The following is a 26,017-nucleotide window of genomic DNA, read 5'->3' on the forward strand; positions in this document are numbered from 1 at the left end:
AATAATACAAAACCCCAAAAGAAAGCGGGGGACGATCCCCACACAACGCCGTTTGCGGGCATAAACGCATAGAAGAGAAAGAATTAAAAACAAAATACCCATCCCCACAAAAAGAGCCAACGTTTTTACCGAGCGCGTTCGTTTATGTTTTTATCTTCGCGGTGGGTTTGAGCTGCCTTTTCTCTTTTCCCCCGATTCCCCACTCCCTTTCCGTCGTCGCTAAAATGAGTGCTTTACGTTTTTCCCTTTTATTTTCTCTCGTTGAACACGCCGACTGCCCGTTTATGTAAGCTCTCCCCCCCATCCCCGCCTCATCCACCCCATTGCGGTTTCTAATTTGTAAAAACTGATTTTCGACGCCCACGAGTTTGCGCCCGCTTCTTTTTTTATCGCGTCGCCTTTTTTATTCCGCGCGTTTGCCTTTTTTTTTTTCTTTAATTTTATTTCTTCTCCCTTAGTTTTCATTACTGTCCAGGCAAAGAGTATTAACTTCAAGTTTGTGAGAGCTAGCTCTCCGTCTAGGACGTGAATAAGGAGCACACGAACGGACGCACGCACGAATGGCGACGAAAGCTCCAAGCTTTCACAAATAGGCTTCCTTTCAAACCGCTTTTTCCCCTTCTTTCCATCTTGCTTTTTCAATTACGTATCTGTTTCGTCGGAACGCATGAAAACAAAATGAAAAAAAAAAGGAACGAATTAGAATATATATATACATTCTATTTTTTTTCCTCTTTTTTCATGTTTGGGTTAATCGCTGTCCATATAAATACTTCTTATTTGTACTAACGAATTTTTCCCAGAGCGGATAGGAAGCAAGACCAAGTTCTTTAATAACCGCACGCGACGAAAAAAGAGAGGGGGACGTTTTTAATGCGACGAATTTGACGCGATAACGAGCTTTGAAGAAAACGAACGTGCGAGCCATAATATCAACTCCAACCCCCCCCCCCCCCCCCTCAAAAAAAAAAAAAAAAAAAAAAAAAAAAAAAAAGCTATTAAAACGAAGAATATTAAACATTAAGATGAGCGCGCGGAAAGTGGTGTGGTACTGGAAGACTCTAATTGATCGCCAAAAGAAAAAAAAAATTAACAACACGAAGGAAACGAGTATAATGACGGCTAATGCGGCGAGAAAAGAGGCTGATGATTACCTCGCACGACAGCCTAACCTATAGTTGTGCGGAAAAAATTGCGGCCTATTACGTTAACACTTGTCTCGCATCGTGATTGGTGCTTCGGCGTCCTTCTCGGCTAATGCTGCATTCTCATTGGCTGCGGGAGCGATAATGAGATGCTAGGGACACGCCTTGTGTTTCTCAAGTCCCCAGTGACTTTGCGGAGCGCAAGTTCGTCGGCTTCTTGCACAGGGGTTGCGATGCTGTCAGAACGCCTAACTATAAATACCTGACTAAAAAAAAAGAAAAGAAAGAGTGGATAGACTTGAAGGCATTAAGCACTGAAATCTACCCAGTATCCTTCCAATCAAAGCCAATCAGAACTCGGCGTCGTAATGACGTCACCGCGAACCTCGCGCCAGAAGCAGACGACTCGCTCCCCGCATAGAAAAGGTCTAAAGAGGCACACGGACACCGAAACCATAGAGCAATTCGATGCGTAAACTGCCTCCCCCGAACCGGCGATCCTTTTGACGCTGGCTGTCGCACCGGAAATGAAGCGACGAAGGACACACCTTAGCCGTTCGAACGTTAGGCATCATCTCAGTGGCATTTCCCCAAGGTAACGATCGCGGAACTCTGAAGCACATGTTCAAATTACAGACAACAACAAAATAAGGAACATTTCCAGCGCCGCGAACGGAACGAATATAGCTGGAAAACAAAAACACGACAAACGATGTTTAACACTTGTTCTACTGCGATCGTTTGCGAAGTAGCAGGGAAAAAGCACACACAAAAAAGAAAAACAAAAAGGCGTTCGATGTGGAAAAGATTTTAATCACCCCGTTCATTTGTGTGTTTTGTTTTTGTGTGTCATTTTTTTTTCAAGCTGGATGTTTTGTTTCTCTACAGTATATCGCAATGAAACCGAACAATCCTCGATTCCCGTAAAAGCGAAGCTCTTGTCATGTTATACTGAGCAGTGCTTGCTACAGCTTTATGATGATGCAAAGTCAGCCTACAGGGCAACAAATATGCCTCCGAAAACTCGGCTGAAGTCGTTAGGGTAATTCCCCAAATTTAGTTTTCATTTAAACTTAAGTGACTGTGCCCTCGCACGGTTAGCAGGAGGTAACTGAACTGGTGGTACTTATAGTGCAGCCTAGCCACACCTTACCAAATGTATTTGAGAATACTCCCACCTACACCTTATCTCAAATATAGGAGCTGAAACAGAAATCCAGAACCCAGAATGTAACCTCAGGAAATCGCGGCACCGACACAATCATTCACAATATCGAACGAGAATGCAGAGCACTACTGGTAAGCGGCGATATCAAATTTCAACCAAATGTAAACCACCTCATATTGGAAACTAAACAAATAAAATAGAATAACGCACGATTTTATTTCGTTTTTAATGCTGTTAGGGATTTGGGGTTATCAGTTCACGTCCATTTATTTTAATTATTCCTATATCTTGTGTACGTTGCATTTTTTTTATTAATTCATATATGTATATACTATCCGGAAGAGGCCGATCATTATATGACGAGTTTGTAACTCTCAGCTGAAAGCATTCCTGTGTATATGTCAATAAGAGAAGTCTGCTTCACTCTAGCCCTTACTTATATGCATTTAATAAATCGCTATCATAATTAACCTATATATTCCCCTCACCACGAACGGGGCTCTCCGTCATCTCCGCCGATACACGAGGGGTCCGCGAAACATCACGGGTGGGGAACCACTGCGCTGGACATCCAAACAATTCACAAAGAAGTCAGTGCCGTCAAGAAAATCTGTCCACGCCTCTATTCGTCTAGTGGCTCGGTTTCAGCGAGTAAAGCACGAATGAATCGTAGGACGGGCACAAAGGATCCGGCACTGAACGCCGCCACCGATTCATTTCACAACTTGTCTGCGAGGCTGTCAAGGGGCAAATACACGCGAGCGCAACTTGGGAAAACGCTTTGTTCGTACGAGCAGTCGCGGAAGGAGAGGACTTTCAAGAGCCAGGTGTTGGCGCCAACGACGCTTAGGAATACACTTTCCGCGTGAAATATCGAACTTTCATTGAAAGAAAAGAACCAGACCAGGAGTCAACAGGTGCGTCCCTAAATCCACGGGTCTCCCCTCCGAAAGCGTGTTGTCGTAAAAATTAACAAATTAGACGTCTTCGTTGCGATGGAGTAAGTAGTAGTGATGACGCGACCGCACGCCGGTATGCGACGAGTTTTCCACGCATTGCGTGCGATGGAAGAGTCTTGGAAAAGCGACAATTCGGAAAATCATGTTGGGAAGCGCGCCAATCAACCAGAGCTGACATGTCGATTTTATATCCGCCGAAGAGGGTAAAGGACCTGGAATGTATACTGAGTTTTAGTTATCGCTTTTTAAATAATTCACGTGAAAAAACGATTAACAATCCTCTCCACACATTTCAGCTATGTAAAAAAATGCACGCGTAAAAATAGTTTCATTGACGCAGCGGAGTCTGATATGCGTGACGCTTGATTCGTTACACAAACAAAGAAGCAGCGACGCCTGCCTTTTACGCGGGAGAAACCCCACTTGCCAAAATATAGATCCCCCTCGCACTCGCAGGGTCAATCGCTGCAATGGAACTCAGCCAATGACGGGGCAAAAAGTAAAGCTTAGACTTTAAAAGACGACATCTGCGATGGGCCCTTCGGCAAAGTTAAATATGTCACATCGAAAACTTTACTTACAGGACATATTTGCGGCCCCGTCACATATCGCTGCGCTTCATTGTAGCGAGTGGCATGGCTCTCTTGGGTTTTCTCACTCTTTTCTGTGGGACTGTAAACGCAACGACTTTTGTACTAGAGTGCAGGGTTATGGAGCCATTGGACAAGCTTGGAAAGTAAGGCTTTTTGAGCGCTTATAAGAAAAAACAATATATATATGCCTTAGCACTAAAATGATGGAGACGCATACGCGGCCTCTAGCATTCCGTAGATGGGTGTTACTATTGCCTGTTCATGAGTTAGAACGAGTTCCACAGCCCAGTACGCCAAACATGAAGGTATGCGGAAAACCACTACTGGATTGGTCCTTAAACGTTCCCAGCGCCTATCACCTCGGCGTAAAAGTGCGGAGTTACTGGGCGGCCGTGGACCCGTGCGCAGGGTACGATATTACACGTAAGCGAGTTATTGCTAGGGTTCCGTTTTCAATCGGTGTTTCTCGGTGCCTAATTTCAATGCCGGAGAGAAATCGGCGTTTATCGCGCTTGTGTTGTAAAGCGACTGTATAATAACTGGAGAACATATAGTTAACTTATAAATTATAATATTTTCTCCAGTAATACTGGTAAAGAAAAGAGAACGGAGCAAGGAATGTGGTTTCGATAGGAAGAAACAACCTTAAGGACACTTTAGAGCGGCTGTGTTCCGAGTCAATGAGTACGATAATGATAATAATAATAAGCAGGGTAGAAGGTTCCTCCCTACGGAATTTTTTTTTTTTTTTTTTTTAAGACAGTTTAACATTCGGGTTTTTTCGGTCTTCACGATCAAGAGAAAACTGCCTCGGGGGTCAATTTTCGGTGTATACCGGTATATATCGAAAGCACGGAACTTATTGCGCATGCTTGGGGCGCGATCCACGGCCCAGTAGGTGAAGAGGGCAGCGCGCCGAGGACGAATTATATCTGTAATGGTTTCTGCCCCCGATAAAAAAAAAAGTAATAATAATAAAAAGAAAAAAAGTCGCGGTTCCAAAGGAAAAAGTCACGACTCATACTCCCATCGCAATCCGGCGACAGAGTTGCGCGGGGAGACCAGTGCCACTGCCAAGTCCTCTGGGCGTGTTAAGAGAGAGAGAGAGAGAGAGAGGGAGAGAAAGAGAGAGGGGGAGAGAAAGAGAGAGGAGGAACAGGGGAAGGTCGCGCCAAATCTGATGCGAAGCCAGCGTGCGGACGCCACCCCACGAACCCAATTACACGGTCCGAAGCTCCGCAATTAGACGAAAAGCAATCGCGAATGCGTCATTGCAGGGATGGGGGGAGTGGAGGAGGAGGCAGCGGAGCAACTGCTGGGAAGGGGAGAAGCCATTTCGGCGAGGACGCGGCCTGCACCAGATTAAAATAAAACAAATGGGGAGCCCCGGGAACGGAAGTTGACGAGACGGCCGATTCAAACTAGGTTTTTAATAAATTCGACGACAACTGGCGCTGACGGCCGCGGGGATGGAGAATAATAACGCCGGCGCGCTCGGATCTCCAATGACGAGGTAGATGAGGCTAAATCCCAAACTAGCTCGCCTTTCTCTCGTCTGTATTATTACTTTCAATTCCATTATTTGTTCCCTTTTAATTTTCTAGTACACTTCGTAGGATCCGTGTAGAGATACTCAAATGCACGCGCGAGCGGCCAAGTTCGCATCGGCACCCGCGTAAAGGCTTCAAGAATTCGCATAAAGTGTAGAATAGCTACACAGCGTAATCATTAGAGGCGTGCGAACAGCGCTGCATCATTCGTAGTATTCCAATGCCGAAGCCATACCTATGACACTGAGCTAATTGGGTCGAACCACGATTCGCACGACCCCTAATTATTACATAAGAACAGGATGTGTTGACAAATAAGTTGTTCTCCTTGTAATAGCACGAATACGACGCGCTGATTGAACACGATTTCCGGCCGAACACTGACGCAGCACTCGTGCCCATCTCAGGCCTTCGATCGATTTAACTGTGATGACGGTGCGGAGGCCTCCTGCTTATCAAGCTGGTGTTAGTCAAACCCCTTGCCCATCATCCCCACAGCCGTCACATCACCACGTTGCCACCTCTCACTCGCGCATTTCTCTGCTTCTGCCTAAAATTGAAGCGCCCCCAAAAACGGTTACACCTGCGCGCTTGGCAGCGTAATGGGATGTGTCCTCCGACCGTGGCATGCGAGAGAGTAGTTATGCTCTCTAAGCCTATCGTTTCAGCATCTTCCAGTCTGCCCGACGTAACACTTTTTACACGAGAGGGGGATTCTGCGAACAACTCCCCCACACCTTTTATACGAACGGCTTCGCGTGTTTCTTTTTGCACTCTCTGGTGAGAACCATGTTCTCACCAGAGGCGGTCTTCAACTTTCACATGGCAAGGCTCATTTGCGAGAACTGACGGAGAAAAAGTACAATGTTCATGCAGACATTGAACAGCTCCTCTCTGAGAATGGCAACACATTTTAACGAGGTTGCCGCAGTTAGCTCTCCAGTTCTCGAAAAAGTGCAATAATTTCCGCGGTAAGCCTGGTTCAGACATCTGCGTTAAGCCTGCTTGCGTCGAGCTGTTGCTGTGGCGACCCCTAACGACGAGCCAATGGGAAGGCGCCGTGCTGCACGACGCAACGCAGCGCAACGCAACGGTGTGACCGAGGATTTAGGCTCGGGACTGCGGAAACTTGCCACGTAACCGCCAATACCCTTCGCAATACCAGAAGAGGCGACGCCACCTGGCTGGAAAGACGCAAAAAAGAAGGCATGAGCCAACCCGCTTATTCAAGTGTGTAACGAAATTGGGCGCTGCCTAGCAACCAAAATGCGAAGCAAAAAAAAAAAGGATTAAATGCGGGAGGTTGAGGTTGCGAATATAGTACCAGTGCACGAGGGGAGAATGAGATTCTTTCGTAAATTCGTAATTCATCCAAGACTCGGCGTTCTCTGACTCAAGATAGACCGGGCCCTAAGTAGACACGCAAATTAACGGCACAACAAAAAAAAGAAAAAGAGAATGCGATTGAATCCGCTCATTACCGCACCATGCACACAAATTGGGAACGCAGACTGCTGATATACGGGAAGGGGCGATGTAATCCGGGAAAACGAGCTACCCCAAAACCGGCTGATTTGAATATAGCGGTGGTTAGCACACCCGACCGGATATTGGTCCGACAAAGATTTTGTCTTGCGGCGGCTTCGTAGACTTTGTTTCATTCGATCGAGTACGTTTCACTCATCTGCACGTTTTCGAATATGACAAAAGCTAAATAGCAAACCCGGTTGCTCCTCAAATCACGTGCGCACTCATGATCGAGTCACATTAGTAGAAGGTATAGTAAACACAAGCAGATCACATCACAGATTAAGATAAACACCGTTTATCGAAGAAGCCGGCACAAAATCGGAAGAGGTGAACGAAGAACAGAAACGACTTCGCCAACTTTACCGAAACCGTTGCAATAAGGTTGGCAGTGTAGCAGTGAGAACGGGCCTAGAAATAGTCGCTGCCGAGCTGTAATAGACCTCAAAGAAACAGTGAAAGCAAAAACTGTACCTTTTGGCTACAACAAATGCTATATCAATGAGGAGGATACGCGACCACACAATAACAAAGAATCCCGTAACGGAATCCCGTAACTCATCGCGGCTTAATTTCAAATCGATTTACGGCATTCAAAATACATTTAAAGCAGTTTTTTTTTTTTTTTTTTTTTTTGACAAGATACAAGGTAAGTTTTTCACCATAATGTGTGTACAGCCCTACCTCGATTAGAAAGCCCACGACTTATTAAACACCCCGAAATTCCAACGAATTTCCAGGGAACGGAATTTTCCACCTCTAAACTGCCCGATATTTCCTCGATTTCCGAACTATAACTTTTTCTAACATTTTTTTCAAAACTTTTTTGGGGGCAATCTAAGTGCAAAGCGACGAATAACTGCGACTGGCAAACCATCTAAAAAGACGCACAAACACAGAAGTATCCGGTATTGATGATTAACCCCTACGAGCGCGCCGGCGTTATTACTTTATATTTGCAGTTCCATGCTTTACAATTGGTATATCACTTTACACTTGTACATACAAGAAGAAAAAATCCCATCAAGGAAATAAAAAGTAATATACTTTCTCCTACTGTGTTCCCTACATGGCTTCTGAACCACGATGTGTCTCTCCTTCCAAAGAGAACTTCGCTGCGTGTATATTCCCCTCACCCAGTCCTGGAAATAAAGGTCCCGCTCCATAATAACGGGTGTCGTGGCAACATCGGTATCTTGCTTTTGAAAGCACTCAGGATCGTCACGGTCAGGTGGTGACTGCTGTGAAATGTTGTAAAATGGAAGACCTGTCTTTAAGGCTTGCGAGCGGCCAGAAAGGAGGAAACACTCCCTCAAATCCTCCTTTCCCCTCAAGAAGGAGTTGCTCAGAGAACCGCTCCTGTGGGGAAAGGAGGAGAGAAGAGTGCGAGAGGTAATGGAGAGAACAAAAAAGGGAACCGGTTTTCTGCCCAGCAGGGGGTGATTCTGCAGGTCGGCCTTTAAGCCACGAAATGCACCCGGAAACTATTTACAATCCCATTACCGCAGTCCAGTTAACTGGAACGCCCATCACAGCAATATTATTAACAATAAAAACATGTTCTCTCTCGTAAATTACCCTCAAATCACTTGTCCCGGATTCCGATTTCTTGTTTTTCTTTTCTTCTGCGTCTCAGGAGCAACGCCGCTTAATTTTAATATTGAGAAAACTATGCAGCCCTCTTCAGTATCATCTCAGAAGACCACATGACAACTATTGCGCCCTAGTTCTGTTTATATATATAATAAACTGGCCGAGCAGATTTTCGAATGAGCCAAGTCGTCGAAATCTGCTAACTCTAGCGTGCGACCTGAGGCGCAATCAACAGCGCAGTCAATACCATAGAGTTGGAACAGCCAACATTGAGCCACTACGTCAGTCATGTCTACGTCATTCTCACGTTTTGTTTTGACTTCCCAGAGCAAAACTGAACGATGACGACAGAAGTTTCTCCTCCCGGCTCAACGGTGTCCACGTGATCAACGTAACACAGACGCGCTAGTTTGCGGTGCCCTGCGCGCTTCTCGGAGCTGAGAGTCGGGAGCAGTCTGTTTCGTCTCGCCGCTGTTATAGTTTAAGAAGGACGTTTTGTTTGCGATGCGAGCCCGGGCCGCATCTACGATGCCTAGCTGCGATGCCTGGCGAAAGATCCATGGACTCACAATGTTCTGTTGCTGCCTGCTCGAACTACCAGTTGACCAGCCGGGCAGTTGTCTTTCACAAGTTTCCACACGAGAGTGCGCATCTGAAAGTATGGACGCACATCCCGTGCCGGTGGAACTCCGGGAAGCCGTGGTCGCCAAATCGCAGGACAATAATATGGTCCGATAGCATATGCTCATGAGTTGACACTAACTAATTTTCTGTCACCAGCTAAATAGAAAAACATGCGTGAAAATATCAGTTGCACTGTGAAACCAAATGAATATGCACTGGAGCATACTTGTCACGGCATTCACTATTTCCGCTGACAATTTTGCTACTGACAACAAACGTGCAATCAGCCGTACCGCTTCATAAAAGTACAGAATTCAGGCTACTAAAACAGGAGACACATGTACGGTCAAACGACCACCGCGTCGGTGGCACTACGCTCCTGGCGTTTTTCCCAGTGCACGAGTATATGTGTCGCGCCTGTAGAGACAAGGCGCGATGACTCGGCTATTTTCGGGAAAATAAATGTGAAGTTTGAGGTGTATGCGCCAGACCTACCAAGGGCATCTGGCACGCCCTAACGGAGGCCCAATGATTAATTTGGACCACCTGGGGGTCTTGTGACGTGAAACCAAGATCTCGGTTACACGGTGCCTTCGCGGTAATGAGCCCGCGTCAAATTGCGGGCACCTCTGTCGAGGTTCCATCCCGCCAACTGGGTATGCGCAGGTTGAGCTATATTCTAAAATATTTTGTGACACAAAAAAAAAAAAATTTAAAAAAATAGGAGTGCGGTACACAGTTTTGATCGGCGCTGGAAACACGCAAGCGCACGGGCGCGCACAGCCGGCTTCATTCCCCAAAAAGTTCTCCTCGTGTTACGAGCTTACGATGTACCAATAATTACATTTTCCGTGCAGTATACACACAATATGGATGGTCCCTTCGTGCTGAAAGCTTTGCTATCGCCAAACTTTCGGCGACACATTATTGTGGCGTGTAGTGGGAACGATAATTTGGCACGTCACGTCACACAGCAGAGCTTCGTGGGCAATGGTTGTATAACTAAGCTCTATTGCGCCAACTTTATCGTGAGGACAAGCGAATTCACTACGCTCCTGACTCTCCTTCAGTTCATTCGTTTCCTCGAAAATTGGCTGCGGCACCCTCGTGCATATACAAGCGTTGCTTAGTGTTCCCCAAGTTCTAGAAATGGTTCCGTCCGAAATATGTGTCTGAAAAACGTTTTTTGGAAAGAAGCGGAAGCCGCGGCCGCAGTGGTGCAGATGTCGTTGGATGTTGCAGCTAACCACATCGGCGAAAAGTGAGGAGCAGACGGCTTTCGCGCTTTGCTCCACGTTCGCCCGCCGTCGCGTTGAGGATCACGTGGTTCGACGTGACGTGGACATGACTCACGACAGGAGACCAATGTTGACTGTCGCAACCAAAGTTTCGGTATCTGCTGATGCTCAAACTAAGAGTACACAAATCTTATTTCACACTTCCCGAATCTGAAGACGTACGATCGTTTATTAGTGCTTCGGGAAATGGAATCACATGTAACCTTACAATTTTCGGAATTGAGTAAGTTGCCCTTTAAGATCCGGCGTAGAGAGTGGCACAGGTTTTAATTAGGCGCACTTGATTACTGGGTTCGCGTATAATAGTTGTCACCAATTGATTTACCAACTTTCTTTTTTTCTTTTTTTTTGGATACATTCCTCAATCTGCGCTCCCTGGAAAAGGCGAACGAGTATTTCATTCGAGGAACGAATGCCGGCTCCGGTATAGAAACCAACTGCTAAAACTTCCGTCGAGATACCAATAGCTTCGCGCACACGCCGAGGCGAAGTGTTAAATCGAAACATTTTTACACCCCCCCCCCCCCCCCCCACAAAAAAAAAACAAACAAAAAAACGCACGTTTTCGTTTTGGTCGGAGGCCTCGCGTTATCTTCTAAACGTGCGAAGAGATGGGGGGAGCGACCAGGGAGAGGAGTGGCGCGAACCGAATGGTGGACGACAAAGAGGAGGAGGAGGGAGGGGGGGGGGGGGGGCACAAACTTCCAAATAGGGGCCAATTCAAAATGGGAATTCGGAGAATCGGGACCACGGCAACAAAAGAGGGAAGGTAAGAAAGGAAGGGTGGAAAGAGCGAAAAAGAGGACGGACCGCGAGGCGCACGCCGAGGCCAATCACAGTGCGGGGCGAGTGTCACGTGCTCTTCGGGAATGGGTGCAACGACGAAACTTTCACGGCCCTGGATAGACTGGAATGGTCCGTAGCGTCCGCAGCGGTCCATCGGAAGGTGTAACGGAGCATATCGTGACACGACAGAAACTACCACCGTCTGTCACTGGCCGAAACGACAAGGTCTTTCTAAGTTGGCGGCGTTCTCGTCGCCTCCTCTTTGTCCGGCATTTTTAACTCGTGGGCGGGCTTCGCCGGCATAGTTAAGACGCTTCAAGGCCACCACTTGTGCCTGCTGCTATTCATTTTATTATTTTTTTTTTCACATTTTGGCTAACTATACAATTGGTTCTCTTACTCGTCTGTGTTCCTTTAACTTTCAAACTTCTTTTTCTTTTCTTTAAGCAAGAAAAGATTTTCGGAGCCACCAATAGCGAACGCAAGCTACCCTGAGACGTGAGCTCATGGTCTGTCGTACCCCAGTACAGACGTCCATTTTGAATCAGTTGAATCACTCAGGGGCATTGAGTTACGGGCCGGAGTTCCAGACCCTGCTGAAATGTATGTATTGCGACGCCCGGGCCGGCTCGCTAGAACAGCGCCCCAGCTGAGACAGGGTGAAAGAAGTCACCGGAAAGGCTGAGGCGCGCGAGCGTCTTGAGACGCTAAAGCCAGCTCGTGCGCTGGCTCTAGCGTCAGCGGAGACGCTGTTTCTAGAAAGCCGGCCCTGATATTTTAGACTAGGACTTGGGGAATGGTTGGAGTCTAACCTACCGGGGTGGTCTGTGTGTAACTCTACACAATTGCGAATGGCTCATATCGATCTCAAATCCGCTGAGTATCGCGAGCGTGTGACTCGATCAAGTAAGATTCCTACGACAAGGCTCCTGACACGCTAGCTACCTGATTCGAGTTCCTAAGACGCAACGAGTTCTACACCTCGCGATCAGCAGCGTTCAACGGGGGCTCTAAACTCGTCAAACACAAGGTTGGGTCCGAAGTTCACGTAGCGCGCCGATTAGACTATCACAACGATGACTTGGCGCTTTTGCCGCCAGCGTCCAATCGGCGAACTCTCGGCTCCATCTTTGTGCTTGACGAGTTCAGGATCCCCAGGAGAGCGTACGTTGTATCAAGCAGTGCAAGTCACTCAACACCTTTCCAAAGTTTTATTAAATAGATTACTCTAACGCAGTCGTTCTCAAATTGGGGTACGAGGAGGCATTCTACAAATCAGTGAAGCCCTGCCTCATCGGTCAAGTCAGGCAATAAAAGTTGTCTTCTATCAGGTCGAGAAGAAATGTTTAAGTTTTCGGGAGTCATATTCATTTATTAAACCATTAATATATTTAAGCTATACTTTCCCCTTCCCTCACCACGAACGGGATCCTCCATCATCTCCGGCGATCCACGAAGGGTCCGCGAAACATCGATGGCTGAAAACCACTGCTGTAACGGCGTGTCTTTCAATTCGCTCGGAGATCCCGAGCAAATATTTACTATCAAGAAAAAAAATCATATTTCGGTTTTAAACATGCAAACATGCGGGGCTGGAACGCGTGTTCCAAAAGACACCTCAATTGGTGAGACAGACTGTTTGGAGGGCTGCCGCCCGTGCGATTCAAATAGTCACGAGCTGGAAGGTCTGCACACCTCTGCTAAATGAAACGGTGAAGTACCGAACTCGCCCGCCCGCGTTCTGAATGAACAACGCGGGAGCCGCCTGTCTTCAGCACACCGCGCGGAAATGCATCTTCGGGAGGACCAGCACGTCGAATCACAGGCCCAGGAAAAAAAAATTCCCGACAAAGACAAGGTGTGCTCCGGAACACCAACATGGGTACCGGCACTCACTCGTCGATCGCCAGCGGCGCAGTTACGACTACCCTGGCAACCGCGTTCGAATTCCTGTAAGGCGTGTCAAGTACTCAAATGCGGAAATACGAAACGACAATGCCAAACGAAAACGTCGTTTTAGTTTGTGCGTTCCCTTTTCCTTAGTGACGCCGATTGCTTTGCAATATAGACGCGTGGCGGTGTCTGCACAGCAAAATGCCGCAGCTGTTGCTCCAACTACTACGTCACCGGCGCAACACGTTTCGATCGGTAATCCCCTCACTTCGAGGAAGGCGGATGCGTGAGGCGGGGAGGAGCCACACACATTCGGCGGAACACTGTAAAACATATTTCAATTACAACGGAGTCCCGGTTTCAATCGGCGGCCGCTGCGGCAACGATGTATTGACCCAACCGACGCACATGTTTTCGCTAGGCTCAAACCCTCGCCCGACACAGGCAAAAAAAAAAAAAAATCGGAACAGCACAAGCTACAAAAGATACCAGCAGTTGTATAACGCCAATAGAAGAGAGATCGCAATTCTCGAACTGCTAGAATTTCCAAACTGACGTGAAGCAACAAACCATGACGCGCCCGCCGCGCAACTCGCGGAGGGATGAAGCAAGACCTTCAGTTCCCCCCACTTCGACATCGTCTGTCGCTCGGGACGCATTCCACACAAATCGCCCGACGGCATAGAAGACACACCCCCTCGAGACTTTCTGCGGGGCAGAACCATCATCCGACACCGAACCATACCAGCGACACACAAAACAAACCACCGAAACCTCCCCGGCTCTTGTCATTGAGTCGCCTCTCCCGCAAGAATACAAACAAACAAGAGCACATCGCATTAAGAAGAAAAGAGGAAGAAAAAAAAAAAAAAGAAACACGTAATGAATGCGCAGGACGCACGTGAAACGAGAACTTCGAAACGAGTTTTGGGGCTCGTCTCTTTGTTTGAGCAGGCACGCGAAAAGACGCGCAATTAGACTACGTGGCGAGAGAGAAAGCGACGGCATGGGGGGAAAGGCAATGCATGCTGGAGAGGTGGTGGGTGGCGGGCTGCGAGTGTACCGTTTTCGAAAAAGGAGGAGGCACTACCACGATTAAACCGGAAATGGACGTTAATTAGACGTTGGCAGCGGCGGTTACTACCACGCCACCCCCAAGGCTTCCCCCCCACCAAGTCCGTCTGATTCGGAAAGGCCATGCTTCGTTCAGGAGAGGCGGAATGGTGGGGGGCTGCGTCGGCTGCGCCAACACCACCTAGAGGAGAAGGCCAGAACACGCCTCCAGTGACGTCACGGCAGCAGGCTGACGAGCGCCGCGCTATAGAGCGGAGCTGAAGGCTTCGCGCGTAGCTTTTACGTCGTAGAAACGCGGGTTTTCGCACAATTTATTTTTTATGAGCTAACATGAGAGCTGTGAACGCCGAGTGATTTAAAGAACCAATTTTAGAACGCGGGAAAATTAATATAACCTACAATTATTGTAGTGAAATACAAGAAAGTGATATCTTGAAACAGCTGTGTTATTTTTTTAAGCGATAAACTGGGTGGTGTAATTATTTCTGAACGACATGGGAGTTCTATAAAAAAAGGAATTCCTATGAAATGGCAATAATCGAGGTAGTAGGACCAGATAAAATGAACTAAAGTCACAATTGAATAAATGATGCAGAGGCATTCATGTCATTTAATTTTATTCACCTCAAAGGCATCCAAAGACGATTACATCAGGGGGGGTTCAAAAATAAAAGACAAAAAAGTAATTAACATATAAATAGACACCAACAAAAAATGTCACACACACGCACAAGAAAAAAACGCTTATTAGCAGGTTATTGTTATGATGCAGTTTTACAAATCAAGGTTCAGTTACACAAATTGATGCACTTCTTTTTCAATGAAATGGGATATCTCTCAGTTACAATTTGGTCAAATAGTTTGTTCCAGTCAGTGTTGCAAAGTACTAAGGAAGAAAAGAGGAAAGTGTAAGTATGGTACTGAAATGGTTCAATCTTGCAGGAATTATCTAATATAAAATTGGCAGCCCAGCACTAAATAGATTGAAAATTAGAATCTGAGTAATATAAATCTTGAAAAAAAAAACACAATCGGGCTATTTTTCGTCTTCTTTCTAGATTAGGAAGGTTTATGCTAGCTTTAAAGCGGTGACACTAGTTTCGGATGAATAATCACTGCATATAAATCTAGCTGCTTTGCTTTGAAGATTCGAGCCTCGAGATTAGGTAACTTAGGTGTGGATGTCAAATGTTGCTTGCATATTCTAATTTTGGAGGGATAAATGTTTTGTATGCGAGTAGTTTTGTCTTGATGGGAGCTAGATCCCTACTGAAAAATCTCATTTGTATGAGGAATTTCTGTGTCCAATACACATATGAATCATACAAGATATATACGAGCCCTATAAGAAACATAAGAACTATATAAGAACATGTAAGAAACTTGTAAGAAGTTTCTTATCTATTTTATATAGTTCTCATATAGTTTTTATATGGTTATTATATATCTTGTATGATTCATGTGTTTATTGAACACAAGAATTTTCTCATACAAATGGCTTTTTCCCAAACGAAGTGTTTTTAGTGCACTATTTTTTATTTGGACTCACTATCCATGATAGTGAGTCCATAAAATACACGCCCAAATACTTGTACGACAATGATTGTTCTAGTGGTTGGGAAAGTAACGAGTACTAGGTTAGTGTTTTAGTGGAGGACTTAATTATGGGCATTTCTTTGCATTTACATGTGTTAATGTTCATCGCCATAGGGAACACCATGATATTGTATCTAAATCGTCTTGGACAATATTGTGATCACTATAGGTGTATCAATTTTCGGGTAAATAACTCAAGCATCGGCGAAAAGTCTAATTGTCGATTTAATTGATGATGGTAGGTCATTGATATATATATTAGACACAATAAAGGCCCGAGTACACTACCCTTAGGGACACCTGATGCAACAGCAACGGGACGCGAATTGCCAGACAAGTATAAAAGTAATTACATTCTAAAATTGTGATGTGCTGGTTAGAAAAATGTATTGCACATAGTTTGAAAAATGTATTGCACATATTTTGACAAACTTTTCTTAGACCTGTGATAAACCTGCATAGGTTCAGCAATTCAATGCACTCTGCCTGTTCAAATATAGTACTTGTTCTGCAGCAAGCAACCTATCTGGTTACTACATCGAAAAAACACCTGTGACCTATTTCTTGGCACTGTCATAATGTAAAAACTTTATATTTGCAAAAAGAAAAAGTACCGTAATGCCCGAGCGTTGCCCCATACGCTGATGTACTTCGACATTACCGAGTCTGTGAAACGACACAGTTAGGGAGGCTAAAAACAAGTTTTGTACACAAGCAGAAGTGGACATGGGAGCTTCATATTCAAAGTTACTTGCTTTTACGATACAGAAGGGAAATAAGAAATTGGTCACCTTTGAGCACTGCGAAACGAGCCTCCTGGTATCCATAAGTTCTGAAAATATTGGTCTTGAAAAACATTAATACACATGCATCTTCGATGCTGTAGATTTCGTGACACCGAGACACACAATATCTGTGCAGCATGTTGGCATTTACGCTGTAGCACCACAAGATACCCAAGAGACTGCTACAAGGACACCGACTATCTGCACATAAACACACACACACACACACACAGATTCACCGACTTCAGAGAGCAGTTGCCTTTGCATGAGGATGAAGCGCAAGCTTGTTGCTGGCCGGACAGTAACTAATTTGTTTAGCCTTGACCCCTTAGCTTTTTCTTTTCTCTTAGGTGCTGCCTGGCACTTATAATATTGCTGTCATCTTGCAACAAAGGTTTCTCAGTTAAATGTTTTCACTGCAGTCCAACACATGCTTCAGCTCGAACTCAAGATGGGTTCATTATCACAGGCGTCAGACATACTTTTCCTTGGTCCGAGTTCGCTTCTTGACATCCGTGACGGTTGGCAGCGAGTATCTTTGATTGCAGAGTTTCAGCTTTGCAATATTGGCATATTGCAGGTATACCACGTTGCAGGTAGGGCGTCAAGTATACGCTCGCTTGGGGAGATCTTTATAGTTTCCATCCTTGCTAGCTGTAGTGATCGTTCACAGCGTGCTCCTCAGCAGTATTTTGTTTTCATCTTCGTAAATGTGCCTTGTAGACATGTGATATTAGAAGAAGCCAGTTGCCTATACTTTCCGAAGCACTCTTCTAAGTTGTCAGTTTTCAGCTTGTCCCATGGAGGCCGTACAGTAGCCCGAGTTCATCAAAGCAGTATCCAGGATGTGTATTTGACCGCTTCTGCAGGAAATAGAACGAAAAAGGATGAAATCATATTAATTCCAAAAAAAGGTAATGTAATCAAAAATGGTTATAAAAATACAAAACATGAAAAAAATAATGCTCTTCTTTAAAGTGCAGCTGAAGGGTTCTGTACTTGAGAGAAAACACTGGCAGTGTTTCGATCTGCTATTTTGAATCACAAACATCAAAATTATTCTTGAATTTGATGTGCTGAATGCACTATAATAATAATAATAATAATAATAATAATAAAAATAATAATAATGCTTAATGCACGATCACAAAACCAGGTACAGAAAATGATAATAATAATAATATGCTCCAAAGAGCTTCCTGGTGTGTGGTGGGATTCCTTGGGGAGCCTGAAGGAGCTCCAGCTATATTGTTAGTATATGGCTCTGGTGTATGGATAAGTAAACTGGTCAATGAACCATATTCCGGCTTGCGTGCACTCCAAACTACAGCTCAGAGACCCGCTAAAATGTAGATCTCACTAGTTGGTTGTAGCGGATCCTTTCTGCGCTCCGACGAGGATACGCAGAAACGACACAATGTACTTCTGTTGTTGTTGTTTTTAAACTGATGTGTTGGTTGCAACCACGATAACCTATCACTTGCCTACCTTGCGAAACAATTTACCAATCTAACTCATAAATCAAGTCATTTTTATTTAGTTCTGCAACTGCAAGTAGCACCAGCATTTGAATATGTTGCTTCCAGGCCACAACCAAATCACTCCCAAGCATGCATTCAGCGAAAAGTAAAAACAAGAAACGAAACCAGGATCATAAAAATTGAAAAGTACTCACCCTGCCATGCCGTCAAGGAGCGAGATCTTCCCGTCGCTACGCTTTCGTAGTCACCCTTGCAGAAACACAAATATGGACACTTTCACATCCAGTTTTCTGCCAAAGCGCGGATAAGAACCATCTTTGCGGAATGACAGCACCGAAAATCAACAAGCGACGCTCACGTTCACACACGAGGCCAACGAGGCCGCGGTTGTGTTGTATTCCAAAATGTGCTCGATCTCACTCGAGAGTTGAACTTCCGACTCTCGGCGTCCAAAAACCTTCTCGCTTCTAGAGTTGTTCTAGTCGATTCCTCCAGCCTTATTGTCACGTGACCCAACCCGCAGGAGGAGCTAAAAAAGCCGTCGAAGAAAGGAACGCGACGGACGACGACGACCGTTGGGGGAGAAAAAGAAAAGAAAAAAAAAACGCGACGCCGTGGCGCCTTTTTTTGTTTTTTTGTTTGCGCCGCGTCAAGCGTGCAAGCGTAGAGGGAAAGAAAAAGTAAAAGAGAACGTGCACTGCAAAGAAGCCAACTGTCAAGGGGAGCCTTGCGGAGAAGCGCACTACCAGTTCAGCCTACTCATGCCGACGCTCCTCGAAGGGAGAGAGGGAAGCGCTGCGGCTTTCCATCTAGGTGGTGTTGGCTGCGCTCACATGGCGTGGAAAGCTCAAGGATCCTTCTTTCCTCGCGCTTGTGCATGGCATGGCGGCTTCGTGAGTTGTTTCTCTCCCCTCCGTCGACGCTTCGCGTTCCCCCCTCCCGTTCTATTTGGCAGAACCCCCTCTTCTTTCTTTTCCGTGACCCTTCTTTTGTTTTGTCCGGCCTCCCTCGCCTCCCTCTCGGCTCGCCGGTCGGTCCGCCCGCCCGCCGCCGCTCGCTCGCCCGCGTGTGTGCGCGCGAGGGCAAGAGAAAGACCTCGAATCGACAAAACCAGTTTTTCAAAGAGATCCACACACACACACACACTCTCAGAGCGCAAATAAAAGTAAAAAACAGAAAAAAAAATATGCGCATTAATGCCGCGTCAAAATAAAATAAGTAGGAGATAAGACCCCGACGTCGAGGCCCAGAAAGTAGAAAATCAAAGAGTGATTTTTCGCGAGACCACGTTTTAGAAACAACGCGACATGAAGAGCTCTGCGGGGCCAGAAATAATAAAATAAAGAAAGAAAACGTTAACCTAACATCGAGGTGGGTGGGTGAATAGGTAGGAAGGCAGACGTGCGCTCGAGTGTCCTTAGAATGTGTGTAGTCGGTACGCGTGAACGAAAAGCGGACACGGACTGAATCCTAGACAGCGGCGTTGGCGGCGTCGACGACAAATAGGAGGGTCGGGAAGCTGGGACGAGATCGCGACGCGATCATTGGGCTACCTAGCGCACGGCGATCGCGAGCTCCGGGCCGAAAAATAATGGTCAGAAAGAGAAAAAACAGAAAGGAGCGAGCGGCTCGAATCAATAAGCACAACAAACACGCCTCGCCTAACGATCAAATCAATAGCTGTGTAGCCGGTCGACGCAGACAAGCACAATCAATACGCGTAGAAAAAGCGGCAAGGCGCAACTGCGTTTTCGAGTGCGTCCGTTTAGGTGCTGCATGGTCGGCGGCACGGCCGTGGTGGCGGCGGCGGCGTTCTTGGTGAACGCCGACGACGTTGTGTGGCGCTCCCCGAGAAGCGATGACGCCGGAGTGTTGGCGAGAGGTAACGATGCTTCGCACTTACTGTTGTGGGTTCCTCGTCGGCGTCCAATGATCGTAATCCTAGGCGGCGGCCGCGTACGACAATAGACGAGGCTCTCTGGACTTGGCGACAAAGCTGCGGGCTAGCATGAGCGCAGCGGCGATACACACTGGGCTCTTGCGCGCTGCATCGAGGGGACCGACGCGTCGCCTCGCTGCCGACCGGAAACCCGCAAGCGGCCGAAAGAGAAAATGTTCGTGACGTCACCGGAAGACCCGCCGCGCTCCCTGCAGGCTCTGACGGGAGTCTCGGTTTGGGGGAATTCCGTGGCTGCGCCGCGGCGGCGAGTACGGGCGCGCAGAATGTATTGAAGTTTTTCCAATTTTTTTTTTTTTTTATGTAGCTTTGCTGACGTTTTCGGCATTTTCACGTGGGTGATAGGTAAAGGTTACTTGATTGATCACTGCTAGAATTATTTTCTCAAAATATTTTGATGATTCATCTTCACATTCAGAAGGGGACACATCGAGACGTACTAAGAATCTGCCTGAAGTGAGGTGGCGGTGTAAGATATTTTACACGGTGGTTGAAGTGCCAGCGTCTGACCGCTCTAATTGCACCATAGGCTGCTACTACTTCCCACCTAATTCAGATACTCGAATGTTTGTGGAGCGATAGAGGGATTTTTTTAACAATGTTTATGGTGACTCCAATTTGATTCTTCCTTAGGTCGATTGGTCAGTCGGCCTAATACAGAGTGACGGTACTCGCAGTCATGAAAAAAGTTCGTCAATTTTATTTAACTCTTTCAGCTTAATGCGCTAAAAAATAATGTTGCTGGAAACGCTCTGGATTTGGTAATGACTAATATTTCTCTCTTGGGTGTCGGTCAGGCATGCGACACGCTTTTATCTATCGTCAGGTTTCATCCACCGTTTTTCTTATCTTTTTTTTTTCTTGTCATTCCGAGTGCACAACCTGCAACCAGTGGTGGATTTTCCATATGGGTATGGTGATTACGAGGGGCTATGTGGTCGTCTGCACAGCCATGACTGGGCGGATTTCTTCAGCATCACGGACGTCGACGCTTCCCTCGATATGCTGACGACGATTGTACGGGAAACTATTTATACCCAAAGTTCGTCCAACAAAGTCAAAATTCCCTAACGATAATAATCGCTGTAGAGGGGGAACAGAGGGGCCAAAGGACAAACAAACATCTCCAAACACCGCTATGTGACTCTTGTGCAGTGTTGTAGGCGTTACCGAAAAAAGCTAACGAAATACGTTGCTCGTTACTTGCAGAATAAAGGAACGCGTTACCGACCTACGTTACCTCGAAATTAAAATACAGCGTTACCATTACCGATAAGAAGTAACGCACGTATAAACTTTTGCGTTACTTTTGATTTATAAATTAACAGTGTTGTTATTTCTGTGTGTTTTTTACGACAGCGTTTTTCGACACAAAACAAAAAAACGTAAGAGTGTTGTTTTTTTTGTTTCGATTTTTTTTTTTAGGTGCGATTTCTTGCGCGGTGAAAAGACAGGCAAAATTTTGAAGGCGTGTGGAATGAGTGCACACATTAATGACTTGTCGCAAAAAAATATCAAAAACGAGATTGTGGGTAGGAGTGCGGGTGACCCAAACAAATGGCAGTTATACTTTGTTTCAGCACAAGTCCAGGCGCAGCCGACGCTACGAGCTAATTGGACCAATCAAGCAGCTTCATAAGCACAAGTCACTGTGCCTTTTTGTTTACGATTAATTCAGCGATCATTAAACACGTACGAAAACACGACGAAGACCATGATGGTTACCTTTTGACACTATATCATTGGTCCCCCAAAAAAACACGAAAAAAATTGAAGTCTATTCTTTTTCAGGTTTTGAGAAAAAGATGTAACGTATGACGTAACCACGTTACCCGCTACTCGAAATAAGTAACGTAAGTACGTTACGCGTTACTGATGTGAGAAAGTTGCGAGTACGTTACTACGTTACAAAAAAAAAAAGCAGCGCGTTACCGGTAACGCGTTACAATAACGCTGCAGTGGTGTGTGACTGAAAGAATCTGCCTGGTCCTGGTGTCGAACCAGGGCCCTCTCCGTATCCAGTGAAGCGCTCTACCGCACTGGAAATAGAGAGGTCCTTGGTTTATTACTAAAACCAAAAGGATTTTGTTTTTCTGTCGCGCATTACTCATGTAGCTGTGTCTTGAAATTTGTGTTTGTCGTTTGTCCCCTTCGTTCCTCTTCTCCAGGGATTATTATCGTTATTCTTTTCCAGCTCCCGGCACCTTTGCATTAATTGCATTAACATCGAAATTCCCTACTTGGTTCTCTGCAGATTTGAAATATTACATGTGCAAAACACGACTCTACCATAATCTATATAAGAAACTGAATTGCCAGTATTTGTACTTAAGATTCTCAAACTGTAGAACAATCGTTAAAACGTTTCTTGCTTCTGTCGAATGGCTTTACCAGGATAGTCTGGAAGGAGACATTGAAAATCAACCACATTGTTTTTGACGTCACGTGCGAACAAGTAACAACAATGTCAGCGCCACGGTGCTGAAAATGGACAGCAAGCTTTGTTGCAGATCGCAAGAGGCATCCGAAATGTTCGCTCGACATTTAAGCTTCACTTTTCTGCAGTTGGATCGCACGCCTGCGGTTTGCAGCTTTGAGGAAAGTTCTGACTGTTCGGCTTATGAACGTAAAACAGAAAATGAGGTGCTTGTTGCCGTGCGTTGTAGGCTGAAGCCAAAGGTTTCCACCAGGTTGAGACGGTATTCCCAACTTCATTAGCGCTTAATTGTTCTGTATACTTCTGGTCCTTGTCTTTTTTTGCACTATTTTATATGTTTGACTAATTATCAAGGAATCCGCTAAAATCCTTGATCCCACTATATCTCGCGTGTACACTTTGTCGTTGCGGTGCGCGGTGTTTCCTTCTCGGAAGAAAAGGTCTATGGTCGTCCTAATATTCAATTCTGGCGATTCCTGCGATGTCAACCTTCGCCCGCTGTCACTCTTATGTGGTTTTTCGAAAGTTCTTAAAATGGTCATGAACCTCAGAACTTTTTTATTAAACTAAAAATATCACCATTGGAGCATGGCTTTCTTAGACGTAGATCAATCGAACAAATATGAGCGTCTTCCTCGGATATATCGGCCGTTTGGTAGCCAACCGATGTGAAGTTGACGCTATCTATTTTGATATGTCAAAGGCTTTTGATGGGGTTTCACACAGTTTACTTTTGTCAAAATTAAAAAAAAGAAAGTAATATATATATATATATGCTTATGCTCTATTTACTCTATTTACTATTGTTTGTCTGGGCCGATCGCATCCTTATCAGGTGTGCCCGAAGGACCTAACGTTGAGCCGTTGTTGTTTTTGGTGTTCATAACGGCTTGCCGTCGCAGGTGCAAAGCTCACACGCACTATTGTAGGCCGATTACTCGAAATTGTTCAGTAGGTTCCATAATGTGAAGGATAGCCTTTTTGTTCCATAACGACGTACGTTCAGTTCAGCAGTGGTCCATAACAAATAGACTACAAGTTAATTTGAAGAAAACTGAGATTATGTCAATCATTAGAAAAGCACGAGAGCAAAGTGTTAACCTGTAGCCTCCCCGGAGAGCAGATACAGCGTGTATCTTTATACGGAATCTCGGTGTTCAAATGGGCTCCAAGCTAGACTTTCACCAACATGTGTTACACATAGCCAGTTGCTAGAGGCGTTACCGAAAAAAGCAACGAAATACGTTACTCGCTACTTGCAAAAGAAAGGAACGCAATACCGACATAAGTTACCTCAAAACAAAATAAACGCGTTACCGTTTGTTTTCTTTGCTTGGGCGACAGCGCAAAGCAAGGCAAACGCAAAATATCGAAGGCAGGTCGAATTAGTGCAACAAATAATGACTATACTTCACTTCAGCTTGTAGAGCTTTCCAGCGGCACTCTCGAACGAAGCGGTTTACATCGCGCGTCGCCGGTTTTGAGAGTGTACGTCAGTGTTGCCCGACTGCTCTGGGCTGTGGGTTTTCTCGTCAGTGGGCTGTGAGCCTGTGGCAGCCTGCGTAGGCGCACTTCCGGACGCTGGTGGATGCTAAATTGCCATGTTTTATTTTTCATTTTGTGTTCTATGTCGAATAGAATTTCTCGGGGTTTCTAAGAAGGGATTGCACTAGGTTTGGGAACAAAAACAAAGAAATCAAAGCTGTGTTGGTAAGTTCGTGCGCGACAGAACAAACGCAATTGGAATGTTGGTGTCATATTATGTTGTTTTTTTTACGGCACCATACACTCAGCCGTGTCAATCTACAAAGATCTTAACCGTCGAAAATATTTTACCACACAGGATATCCGAACTGCATGGATATTCCCCGCCCACAACCTGAAATTTAACGAGTCTCATCAATCGAACAACATATATTGTACGTACCCCACGGTGCCACGTTATCCGAACAGGATTTGAGAAAGGTCTCAAATAACACAGCATATCCAATGCACAGTGTCGACGATAGTCACTTCACGACGATGGAACAAAATCCAGCGTGTTTTGGGGCACATGTAAAAGTGAGCTTCTTTTTTGCACAGCTTCAAAGCAAATGAACGAACGTGTCTATTCCGCCGCCACACCCGGGACCCGACTCTATCAGCTATTTTTCGTGAAGACCCGGAACATAGCCGGGAAGGCTTTTTGGAGATTTTCTCAACGGAAATAATCCTCCAAGAACGTCGAACTGCCTGCGTCGCGGGCTGCTTGACGTTCGCTCTCTTCGTTCGTTTCCTGCGAAGGCCTAGCAGGCTTTGGAAGATAACACTCAAAGGGTAAGCATCCTAAACGGGCAAATAAAGTAAAAACTTCCAAGAAAAGCCGGCGAACTCCGAATGCACAATGCAGGTGGGGAGTCACGCTGGCCGGGTTTCCACAGCTCAGGTGGGTGGCAGAAATTTCTGGCTGATAGGGGTAGCTCAATTCGCAAAATGGCGGCGGCCAGATAGCTCTTTTTTTCTAAAAATAAAACCGCGCAGTGCAGCCAAAGCTACAGGGGAGAGCCGTGTCCGAACCTTTTTGAAGAGGAGGGAAAGGAGGAACAAGAGAGAGAGGCTGGGATTCTCAGCCTCTCTCTTCTGTTTCTCCTTTTTCCAGCATATTCAATAACGGGTAACGTAACTACGTTACCCGTTACTTAAAATAAGTAACGTAAATAGGTTACCTATTAGGGAATTGTAGTAGAGCGTTTCCGCAGCCCGCTAAACACCCGGATAGTGCTCCGTAATCCGCCACAAGACCTTGAACTATGAAGACAAGGCTGGCGGCGCGCATGCGCAGCTGCGGCATTTTCTTCGGGGATACCGTAGCGGAGGAGAAAAACGATCTACTACAACTCCCCCGCTAAGCACCCGGATAGCGCTCCGTAATCCGCCACAAGACCTTGAACTATGAAGACAAGGCTGGCGGCGCGCATGCGCAGCTGCGGCGTTTTCTTCGGGGATAACGTAGCGGAGGAGAAAAACGACCTACTACAACTCCCCACACAACTCCCCACTAGGGAGTTGTAGTAGATCGTTTTTCTCCTCCGCTACGTGTTCCTTCATAATTACAATTAAACAATTTACATTAAACGTGTTCCTTCATAATTACAAAAGTAACGTGCGTTACTTTTTATCGGCAACGCGTTCTTTTTATACTGAGGTACTCGGTGTCGCGTACCTTTTATTTGCAAGTAACGAGTAAAGCATTACGTTACTTTATGGCGGTAACACCTACAAGGCTGGTCGAAACTGCCGTGTGGTCCTTGAGTCTGTGAAAGGAAGCGGCAAAAAAAAAGGGGGGGGGGGGGGGGGGGGGGGAGGCGGCTTTTGATGTCGCGCTAGGGGACGCATGAAACTGCCTCACAAGCCGTGAGTTGCCGACGTCTTATTTTTTTTTAAAGGATTTGCAAAATCAAAGTGAACTCCGAGATATTCATAGCACATACATTTGTGTTTCTCTCAACCGATTTCGAAACGCTTCAGAAGGAGCGCCACAAGGTTTAGCCATAACAATGCTCATAGAAGTG

The 26,017-nt window shown here is 45.9% G+C and overlaps 1 protein-coding gene across 3 annotated transcripts in view; it reads right to left on the reverse strand.

Moving 5' to 3' along the window:
- LOC8036118 (LIM domain transcription factor LMO4) overlaps positions 1-20,167 on the reverse strand; it is a 150,293-nt gene extending 130,126 nt beyond the window's left edge. The window contains exon 1 of one of the 3 annotated variants that reach the window (XM_042292485.1): positions 19,976-20,167. The gene's annotated coding sequence lies outside the window, so the exon portion shown is untranslated. Of the gene's footprint in view, positions 1-19,974 lie in introns of all 3 variants that reach the window. The other 2 variants (XM_042292486.1, XM_042292487.1) reach the window with 2 other exon arrangements.
- Between the last annotated feature and the right edge of the window lie 5,850 nt (positions 20,168-26,017).

This window comes from Ixodes scapularis, unplaced genomic scaffold (assembly GCF_016920785.2).
Source record: "Ixodes scapularis isolate PalLabHiFi unplaced genomic scaffold, ASM1692078v2 PGA_scaffold3__209_contigs__length_174095766, whole genome shotgun sequence".
In the NCBI taxonomy this organism is placed as follows: Eukaryota; Metazoa; Arthropoda; class Arachnida; order Ixodida; family Ixodidae; genus Ixodes; species Ixodes scapularis.